This window comes from Lepisma saccharinum, chromosome 17, assembly GCF_977018435.1.
Source record: "Lepisma saccharinum chromosome 17, izLepSacc3.1, whole genome shotgun sequence".
Taxonomy (NCBI): Eukaryota; Metazoa; Arthropoda; class Insecta; order Zygentoma; family Lepismatidae; genus Lepisma; species Lepisma saccharinum.
In genome coordinates, this window is record NC_139245.1 from 37913911 (window position 1) to 37924951 (window position 11041).

The 11041-nt window shown below is 40.0% G+C and overlaps 1 long non-coding RNA gene across 2 annotated transcripts in view; it reads right to left on the reverse strand.

The window, feature by feature from the left end:
* Nucleotides 1-10792, reverse strand: part of LOC146001272 (uncharacterized) — a 36733-nt gene extending 25941 nt beyond the window's left edge. For both annotated transcript variants that reach the window (XR_014443557.1, XR_014443556.1), the window contains exons 1-2: nt 10703-10792; nt 3860-4001 (exon numbers count right to left, since the gene is read on the reverse strand). This is a non-coding gene — a long non-coding RNA (uncharacterized LOC146001272). The remainder of the gene's footprint in view (nt 1-3859; nt 4002-10702) is intronic.
* Between the last annotated feature and the right edge of the window lie 249 nt (nt 10793-11041).

The following is an 11041-nucleotide window of genomic DNA, read 5'->3' on the forward strand; positions in this document are numbered from 1 at the left end:
GGAACAATGCTTTTATAATTTTCTTACGTGGTGTCAGAGTGTTGCATGCTTATGCACGGCCTTCGTTACGTCATCATGTAGTATTGGAACTTAGGTGTGGAGCGTAAGACTCTCAATGAATACGCGCACGAGCAGATTGACGAGTTAGCATAACAAACTCACATGCCAGTGTTTACCTTTCATACGCTGACAAGTTTTGTTTATTTATTTTGTTTGTTTATTGGTTATTTTTCTCCATTCCTTTTTCATTTTTAAAGAACTATATTAATCAAATTGCATATTTTTGGTTATGGTATGTTAATTCAATAATTTTGGGTCTATATTTTATAATAAAAAAAAATCTCTCCATAGAAAGGATCGATATGGAATGCAACTTTAAATCTTTCATATTTAAGTGAAAATCAAAAGATTTTCTTTAGGGGGTAGAGGAGCGTATCGTACCCAAGGTATTGGGTAAGAAGTATAAAGTCTTAGCATAGCAGCTATCAGAGAAAGGAATGCTGAATAAGTAATCAGGCAAAGGTCGGGTGATTGACTTGGAAGGCGTATGTGGCATGAGTGTTGGAATTGTCAGGAGGTGTGATCAGTTGGCGAGAATAGGAGAGAGAGTAAGGTCTGCGGATTGTGAGAGAGGAGCAAAGTGGAGAACGATTATTGGATGATGGTGTGTGATAGATTCGATGTCTGACAGGGAGGTCAGACAAGTGATAGTTGAGAGGACAAGCTAGGAACAATCTCCATATATTTGTAAGGCAAGTAATATCCTTTCATTAACCAATCCATATCGATTCAGTCATGGAGAGTATAAAACCCATATTTAATCTAAGCTAATTTCTATCGCCATTCCTTTAAAAGGTAACCTCTTGCATTTATCACATTCAGGCCAAGCGAGTGATAACCATCTGAGAGATGAATGAGGAATAGCTACATCACCCAATTAAATCTAGAGGTTCTTGGTTCGATCCCAAATGCAGCATGGGAGTTGCGTTACGATAGTATCCAAACAGGTCAAACAGAACTTACGTCTGTGGCAGAAGTCGTTGCATCAATGCCAAAAATCATGAATGTGCAAATTGTGACTTTGTCACCTAGTGAAAACTTTTTGTTCATAGATTCTTATTCTAACATATATGCCGTAATCATGAGCCATAAACAGGGACATATTTTACCGACCACAACATTTATCCCAATGTAAAACCTGTTTCTTGAAAAGATCCTGAACATTAAAATGCTTTTATTTGAAAGTAGATTAGCACATTTGTGATTTTGACAATGGTGCGATGAAATGTTATATTAGGCTTGCATAGAAGTTACAGAAAAAGTCTTTCATTAGGACAGACCAATCAGTTCAAAGTTGTAACCACTCTCTATTTCAACCAGCATACTAATATATAGGGTGTCATTTTAATGACACCCACGGACCACAGAAACATATAGGGAATATCAAACAAACAACTTTTCTAAGTAGTTTCAGCGCTACAGTCATTCAAAGAAGGCCATTTTGTCATATGAATCCTGGCAACCACACACAACATTTGATTGCATTACAGACCTCATTTCCTGTGGTGAAGTGATGAGTTCCAGGGTTGCCAGGAACACACATATTCTGTGAAAAATGACATGGCTACAAACAGCCACATTATGTACCATAAAACAAAGTGAGTTAAGAAGTTCTGTAACCCAACAGGAAGTGAATAAACAATACGAAAAATGGTAGAAAGAAAAGGAATTCAAATGGAAGTGGTAATATCGAATTTTGTCTCAGCTTACATGTCAAATATTTGCAAATCTCGTTGCCAAGTTGGCATCTGCAATTTAGTCTATCCACTTCGTCCTTCTGATACCAGAATGGCCCCATCCTATGCCAACCTTTTCATGGGCAAATTTGAAAAAGAGATCCTGGAGACCCAATCCGTCAAACCTCTCCTCTGGCTCAGTTTCATCGATGACATCTTCATGCTCTGGACACATGGAGAACCTTCCCTGATCACCTTCCTAGACAAACTAAACCACTTCAGCTCCATCAATTTCAACTGAACCCACTCCACCAACCAAATCACCTTCCTGGATGTGGACATGAAGCTCTATCCACATCAAACCTACCAACCATATGCAATACCTACACTTCTCCAGCTCCCATCAGTTCCACACCAAGAAAGCCATCCCATTCTCCCTGGCCCTCAGAGGTCAATGCCTCACCCACCTCCCGACAGAACTATAACCTCTACCTACACCAAGCCTTGACCAAACGTGGATATCCTTCCACCCTAGTTACCAAACAAATATCCCGAGCTGCTTCATACACTCCCACCAAGAAACCTGCCACCCATCCCATTGCACTTGTCACCCAATATCACCCCCACCTCAACAAAATCAGACACACACTACGTTCCCTCCTTCCCATCCTGCACAGTGATCCTGGCACCAGAAATATCTTCTCCGACAAGCCCAGAGTGGTTTTCAAACGACCTACCAATCTCCAAAACATCCTGGTCCACCTACTCTCAATCAACTTGCACCTGCTCAAGCTGCAAAACCTGCCCCATATTTGTCACTTCCTACACCCTGCAGATCCAGACTGCCACTGGCAAATTCACCCTCTATCCCAAAGGAACATGCTACAGCTCTAACCTAATTTATATCATCACCTGCAACATCTGTGGGAGCTTCTACCTTGGGGAAACATCCACAGCCCTTAACCTCCGTATCAACAACCACCACTCCTCCACCCAAAACCTGGTATCAACAACCACCACTCCTCCACCCAAAACCTGGCCTTTGCTGTTGCCATTCACACCAATCATCCAATATTCCTTTCAATGACTGCTTCCAGGTAGAGATCATCCACTCCTTGCCCCAATCCACCAACACCTCAGTACGTAGAAGATGGGAGAGGGCCTACATATCAGCCATGAGTGCAACCACACCCCCAGGCCTGAACAAGGCCACCCAGCCATTCATCCCCACTCCTCCCCCTCATCACCACCTTTCCCCAACCCCCCTCCCACCACCACCACTCACAGTTTTCAACAAACCTGGCGAAAGAACTACCTACATTTTTTGTGGCACTGTCAACTCTTTTTTTCTGGACGTGGCAACACTGCAGGTCACGATAACGCTTCATTCTTGTCACAAAGTTCCACAACGTTTCTCAACTCCTGAAGATGTGACATAACATCATGAAAGTTTGAAGTTTTTCTGTGTCTGGTGAATGTTTCCTCTCTCCTCCTTCACTTTATATATAATATTGAAGAAGTGAGATAATTGTGGGAGTGCTTCAATATACCCTTCCCATCTCTTCCAATGGCTTGAAACAAACATTAAAACTTGAAAATGTTTATTTACCATTCCAAACACCTTCCTCAATATGTGAGCAGGAATGAAAAGCAGCAGATAGAATGAAGATGAGTTAAGAATGTGTCACACTCACACTCTCTCTTGTGCACACTGCCTTCTGATTTTTTTATTTACTGCATACAACATCATAACTCAAATGACAACCTAAAACTGATGCGGAGTTTAGGAAAATCAGTTTTCTCCCACTTTCCTTATATACATTAAGCAATTTCACTCAACTCCAATCAAGTCTACAAAGAAATATAGCAAAAAGAAAAATACAAACTCTATTACAAAAATGAAACTTGAAATAAAGTTATGTGCTTGTGTTTGCTTCCTTCCAACACTGTCAGTTTGGTGGCCGACAGTCTTGAATGCTGGACTCATAATCCCACACTGATGGTCCCAAGTATGAGTCCTGTCATGGACATTACTTATCAATTTCATCTATGTTCGTTCATTCTCATCAATGCAGTTAGCCTGTAGACAGAAAAGAACAATAATATAGTAAAATTACAAATACCTTCCAAGACTTTAAACCATCTTCCAGATGGCTGAAGCTCTGCAGTTTATTTTGCGAATGGTGGGTTGGTGCTCTTTCAATTTTCCATCATATCAGCTCCTAGATGCGAGATCCTAGTTCAACCAACAGGTGAATCAAGTTCCTAAGGAGTAGGTTAGTTTCCTATAATTCAATGAACTTAACATTCTGCTCAAGATTTAGAAAAATAAAATCATAAAATTATGAATAAATATCAAGAAACTTGAAATTATGAAATAAAATAATTGACCATGTTTGTAATGTCTGTAATGAATACTATTAGGAACAACCTGCAGGAATTATGTAAATTTTGATGTTTTATACAACATAAAATCTTGTTTCTGAGCACAGAAAGCACAGTAAATGAGATATCTTATCCCAAAGTATACACATGCAAAAAGCAAAAAAAAAAAAAAAACACATGCAAATGTTAGTGCTGCCAAACCTGGCACTCCTAATCTAGTAAAAAAAAAAAAAAAAAAAAATTACTATCAGCATCAACCTAACACCTCTAACTTAACATCGTTAAATTATTAACTTTATAAATCGAAAAGATAGTCAAGGATATTCACACACACAGCATGAAAATATGCATTTTCCGTTTTGTGGTTACAGAATGTGAATGTTTCAAGTGGCACTTGAATGATGTACTACTACATACAGTTCTGTATTGCAAAAACAAACTCAAAAAAGAAAAGAAAAAAAACACTTGTAAGTTTTTCATCGATAGATTTTGATGTTTTATGAACATAAAATTTGTCTCACCGTAGGAATCCACAAATAACAGATATTTGATCATAATAGTACAACACAAAACTTTCATAAATATAATCTTCATAAACCATGCAAATTTTTCGACATTCTAGCATTGATACTGAGGGACAAATGTACCATATTAGAAAGGCTAAAACAGGGTAGCCATAATCTTGAAAACTAACCAGAAAACACCATTTCTATTTTGCATTTTTGGGTCTTACATCGTTCTTGAGATTTCCTAACTGAAGTTTGATCTCCATTTACATCTCCCAAAATTCAACATAGCAAAAAAAAATCCAACACCCCCTCTCTCAGATTCACCAAACATGCTGTCGTGTCAAATTACTCAATACTTTATCAGGGTGAATACAATGACAGTAAAAACAGGAGTACACAAAAATGCAGTCCATATTGAAGTATTGAAAATACTAAAGTTGATGATGCATGTGCACAGTGTGTGAATTCAGTAGTGCAAAGTAGTCATAAGCCCAGTGTAGTTGGCTGCAGTTCTTAACACTCGGTGCAGTGCAGGTGTATCCAGTGTCAGGTTGGTGTAAGGAAATTACGTTCAACCAACTAGATGGAAAGCGGTGTTCAAGTTCAGAATATTCAACAAATGCCTGTCTGGTGCTCTGAACGGTCATTTGATTAGTTAGCACGCACCACGTGACCATACTTACACCGACCCAGAATGTGGTGCAGACACCATATACACTACTTGACTCCAAATCAACGAACTAGACGAGACGGTGTTGCACCGTGCAACCAACTAGACGCTTCGGTGCAGAGAGAGTCAAAGCGAGTCAAAAAGTGCAGCCAACTAGACGGGGCAAGAATCTTTTGTCGCCTCTTTCAAGTAATGAAAAACTATATCCAAATTCACACGTTACAATACATATCATATTATTTTGATGTTACGATAATGTTTGAAGTAACTTAGAAGAAACGGCTTTTATTGATCTACTCCACCATGCATATTTAAATTTGACTAATGGTTTCTTAACGTTAAATTAATGTAATGTATTAAAAATGTTAATTTGGAGCAATTGAAGGTGATGGGAGTGTTCTTCGATTTATTTAGTAGAGAATGTACTAATCAAATAAGTATTCTGGATGAAGTATCAGGTTCTGATGTCCCAGTCACTGTTTGAAATTTGTATATTATGTGTGTAAGGTGTAATATATTGCTTTTCATAATGGCGATATTTATCCGGAAAGAAGTAAGGAAGCCATGTTTTGTGGAATGTAGCCACTGGGTTGCGCTGTCTACAGTGTTGCCACACAGTGTGTTTGTTACTTGAAGAGGAAGGACCGGTTGAGAATGGCGGGACAGCAGAGTGTAAAGATTGTAAATGTTGTGCAAGACCACACAATAGAAATTTTCCGGCTTGCAGCACAGCTGTACGATCCGTTAAAAGAATGCAATGACCAGAACGACAGTGATAGCGACAACCAGGAAGGAGAGGAACATGTTGAGTGTGGATTTTAAGTGTGTAACACTGTATCCACCGTTGGATTGTAAACACTACAGACTTTGAAGGTAAGCTTAGTGTTATTTGAAGTACGAGGGTGGTTTGAAAAGTTCTCGGAATCACCACCAGATGTCAGTGCTAGGACAACGAGGTTCCCGCATAGTAATAGGCCATCCTTTATTAATAAACACGTGGCGCGTCAGTGTTCTGGGTAGAGATCTGTGGTGCGGACGTCACTTTGTAGTTGTTCCCGTGCAGTGCTTTGTGAAGATGGAAAAAATCGAGATTCAAGCAGTGATTAAGTACTTCGTAAAGAAAGGTATGAAAGCAAAGGAAATTCATGCCGATTTTCTGAACACACTGGGGGACTCTGCTCCTTCATATTCAACTGTTGCAAAGTGGACAAACGAGTTTAAATTTGGTCGGGACAGCTTAGAAGATGATCCACGTAGTGGTCGCCCAAAATGTGCTACTACCCCAGAAATTATTGAAAAAGTGCATAAATTGGTCATGGAGGATCGCCGACTGAAAGTGCGTGAAATTGCTGAAGCTATAGGAATGTCATCCGAACGGGCGTATCACATTTTAACAGTTGAATTGGATATGAGAAAATTATCTGCAAGATGGGTGCCGCGACTTTTAACACAGGACCATAAATGCATCAGAGTGGACATTTCCGAACAATGTTTGACTCGTTTTAAGAGAAACCAAACAGATTTTTTGCACCGGTTTGTGATGACAGATGAAACGTTGGTCCACTACTATACCCCAGAGACAAAACAACAGTCAAAGCAGTGGAAACATGTTGATTCACCACCACCAAAGAAAGCAAAGGCAATACGGTCGGCCGGAAAGGTAATGGTGTCAGTGTTTTGGGATGCGAAAGGGATTCTGTTGATCGATTATCTTCCCACTGGTCAAACAATTACAGGACAATACTACGCTAATCTCCTCGACCAACTAAAGCATAAGATACGGGAAAAGAGGCCAGGTTTGGAAAGAAAGAAAATCATCTTGCATCAGGACAATGCCCGCCCTCACACAAGTGTCGTTGCCATGGCAAAAATTCATGAACTTGGTTACGAATTGTTGCCACATCCGCCTTATTCGCCGGATTTGGCTCCCTCAGACTTCCATCTTTTCCCCAAACTCAAAAGTTTCCTCGGTGGACGGAGATTCTCTTCAAAGGAAGAACTAATAGCCGAAGTTGACACGTATTTCACAGGCCTGGAGGAATCTAATTTTCGAGATGGGATCAAGGCATTGGAACATCGCTAGATCAAGTGCATTAGTGTACAGGGAGACTACATTGAAAAATAAAAAAAAATCACTGTTGTAAGTCGTTTCTTTCTATTCCATTCCGAGAACTTTTCAAACCACCCTCGTATGTTTGCCAAACCTCCCTAACGTTACGTGAAATTTTCAAGTTACAGATGTGACCGGGAAGTTCTAATGTCCGATTCGTGTTCAGGAGGCCTCATGTAGAAAGTATACAAAATTTCAAACAAATCGGGGAACACTCCCGTCATCTTCAATTAAGCAGTTAATTTGGTAATTATGCGATATCGCCCGAACACCTCTCACTCGTTTATTTCGTTAATTTTATCATTGATAGTTACTTATTCTGCATTTCGGAAGATTCTTTAAGGTGAACTTATGCCTTTTTCTATAAAATAGTGTCAACTTTTCATATTACGCGTCATTATTTGTCGTCCTTGTTCCGCTTGGGTAACAGACAATATGGCATGCACTCATCATGGATCATCGCGAGTCGTACTTGTGTTTTGCTGATTTGGAGAGGGGTACGCAGTGTTTCAACCTTCTTCACCAAAAAAAACCTACTTTTGTATTCATTATGTCATCACAAACCATTGACAGATAGCGCCCAAAAAAAAAACATTCACGATAGCCCCACAAACCATTGATGGATAGCCTCAAAAATTATTCACAATAGCCTCGCCTCACGAACCATTGATGGATAGCCCCAAAAACCATTCACGATAGCCCCACGGACCATTTCCGGCAAGGTTAGGTAAGCATAGTTAAAAAAAAGGAAAAATTCTCGTAAGAAAAAGGCACGTTTGGAAACACTGGCAAGACCGCATGACTTTCGACGCTCGCGCCATCTGCAGGTACATAATGGAAACAACGGCATGTCAGAAAATGCAAGTTCCTTACATAAAAAGTGATAATTTCTTGTTCTGCAGCATTCGGTAAATGTTTGCTATCCTTCGGACACCTATAACTTCTGAGTTTCGTCAATTTTTGACATTTGTACTTACCTATCTGCTTCGCGGATCATTTTTTAACGTGTATTCACGTTTTTTTGATCATTTTTTTTTTTTTAAAAAAAAGTGTTTTTGTAACTGAAGAACGTACGTTTCTGCAAATGGTTTGTGGGGCTATGTGTCAATGGTTCGTGGGGCTATGCGAGAATGGTGTGTGGGGCTACGCATATTTTTTTCGAAACCAATTTTTAACTATTGTAACCTATTGCGACCCTACCTAACCTAACCTTACCAGAAATGGTTCGTGGGGCTATGCGTCAATGGTTGAATTTCCGCTATGAAACATTCCCACTTCACACAAAACACCTTCCAGATGTTAGACAATACTAGAGGAACTTATTACGGTAAGTGAAAATGCAACACGAGCGATGACAATTGTCTCGAGTGGTTCCAGGCATTTTCCAGGACCAAAATCCTGTTTGTGAAGCAGGGAGAAAATACTTTCTAGTTCCAATTAAATTTTAGATGGTATGGTTATACCGGGCAGACAATGTCACGGTGAGCTGAGATTGACATTTTTAATTAAAATTTCGGTAACCACCAAACGTCTCTAATTCCCTTATTTTCGTATTTTTCACATTGATACTTACATATTCTGCATTCGTAAGGATTCTTCTATTTCGCGTTTCGTCTTTTGCAGGCAAATAATCTCAATTTTCGAAATATGGAGTATTTTAATTTTCTTCGCTTTTGCTTGCGTTACACGCGATATGGCGGAGAAATCTTGACTAGCGTAGTCCATGATCAGTGGTTATGCAGTGTTGCGACCTTCTTCATAGCAAAATATCTAGGTACTAGTATGGAGAATACGTAAGTATGAATGTGGAAAATACGAAAATAAGGGAATTAGAGACGTTTGGTGGTTACTGAAATTTTAATGATATGGATAACAACATAGGCCTTTAGCCTAAAAATAAACTTCAGTCTGCTGACGTCAGAACGCAAGGTAGCAAGAGTGTTGTGCGATAAGTGATTGAAATAAAACAAAGCTACTGAAACCATTGGCGCGTGGATAGGTTAGTAGGGCCACGCAAAGGTTTCAATAGTGAAAAAGATAGCCCCACGAACCATTGGCGCGTGGATAGGTTAGTAGGGCCACGCAAAGGTTTCAATAGTGAAAAAGATAGCCCCACGAACCATTGGCGCTAGCCCCACGAACCATTGGCACGTGGATAGGTTAGTAGGGCCACGCAAAGGTTTCAATAGTTAAAAATATAGCCCCACGAACCATTGGCGCTAGCCCCACAAACCACTGGCGCGTGGATAGGTTAGTAGGGCTACGCAAAGGTTTCAATAGTGAAAAAGATAGCCCCACGAACCATTGGCGCTAGCCCCACGAACCATTGGCGCGTGGATAGGTTAGTAGGGCCACGGAAAGGTTTCAATAGTTAAAAATTGGTTTCAAAAAAAATATTCGTAGCCCCACACACCATTCTCGGATAGCCCCACGAACCATTGGCGCTAGCCCCACGAACGATTCACGGATAGCCCCACGAACCATTCACGGATAGCCCCACGAACCATTCACGGATAGCCCCACGAACCATTCATGGATAGCCCCACGAACCATTCATGGATAGCCCCACGAACCATTCACGGATAGCCCCATGAATCATTCACAGATAGCCCCACGAACCATTCACGGATAGCCCCACGAACCATTCATAAATAGCCTTAGAAATACTGGGCGAAAGGGGGGGTTATAGCCCCCATCAACCTCACATTGAGCACGCCACTGATCCTGTGCACGTCATGTTGTCGCAAGTTCGTAATCAGAAATGATGAACAGTAACTCACGTTTATTTACGTTCTAGAACTGTTACACAGTTACAAAACCGCGTATTTGGAAACACTGACCGGTTGTTACGTCATGAAACGCTCGCAAATATTTGGTTCACGTAGTAGACGGACATCAAGGGAACAGCTTTCGTGCATTGGAGTGACATTAATGTCGAAAATTACATGATTTACCGGCAAAAAAATTTCAACGAGGTGAAAACAAACTTCCAAGACCTTCCTAATGTATAAATAAACCCATTTCGGTAAGTACTTTCTCCTGTAAAATTGAAGAAATACGTTTTGGGGATACGAAAATTTTACCCATTTTTATTTTGCATATTACGTACAATAAAACAAACCAAACATTTACTGCCTTAGACCACAAGCGGTAGACGAACGTCAAGTCCCCCCCTTCTCCGAAATCGAAGCTAAATATAATCATCGGGAAAATAATTTCATTAGCCTAACGCAAATTATAGTTGGAAAACGTTACATTGTACAGTGTCAATAATATATCATTAACTACATACCATTAAATCGGAAATCAAGTGGTTGAAATCGCCGTAGTTGAAGCACGAATTTCTCTTTGGTTGAAGTACAGCGCTGTAGTTGAAGTGTCGCGCCATCTTGAAAAGGAAGTGTTGCCAAAAATTAAAATCCAAAACGCACTAAAACTCGGCAAAAAATCTACTAGATAAAAATAGGCCACATTGAAAAGGAACGGTCCCTCACAAATATGAAATATCACTTAAAAAGAAAATAAAAGAGTATTGCTAAACAAAACTCTTTCTCCAATGCTACTTCCCTCCTTATTTGCTTTCGAATACACAGTCAGAAACACAAAGGTAGAGTTCTTGTTACCTTCTTTC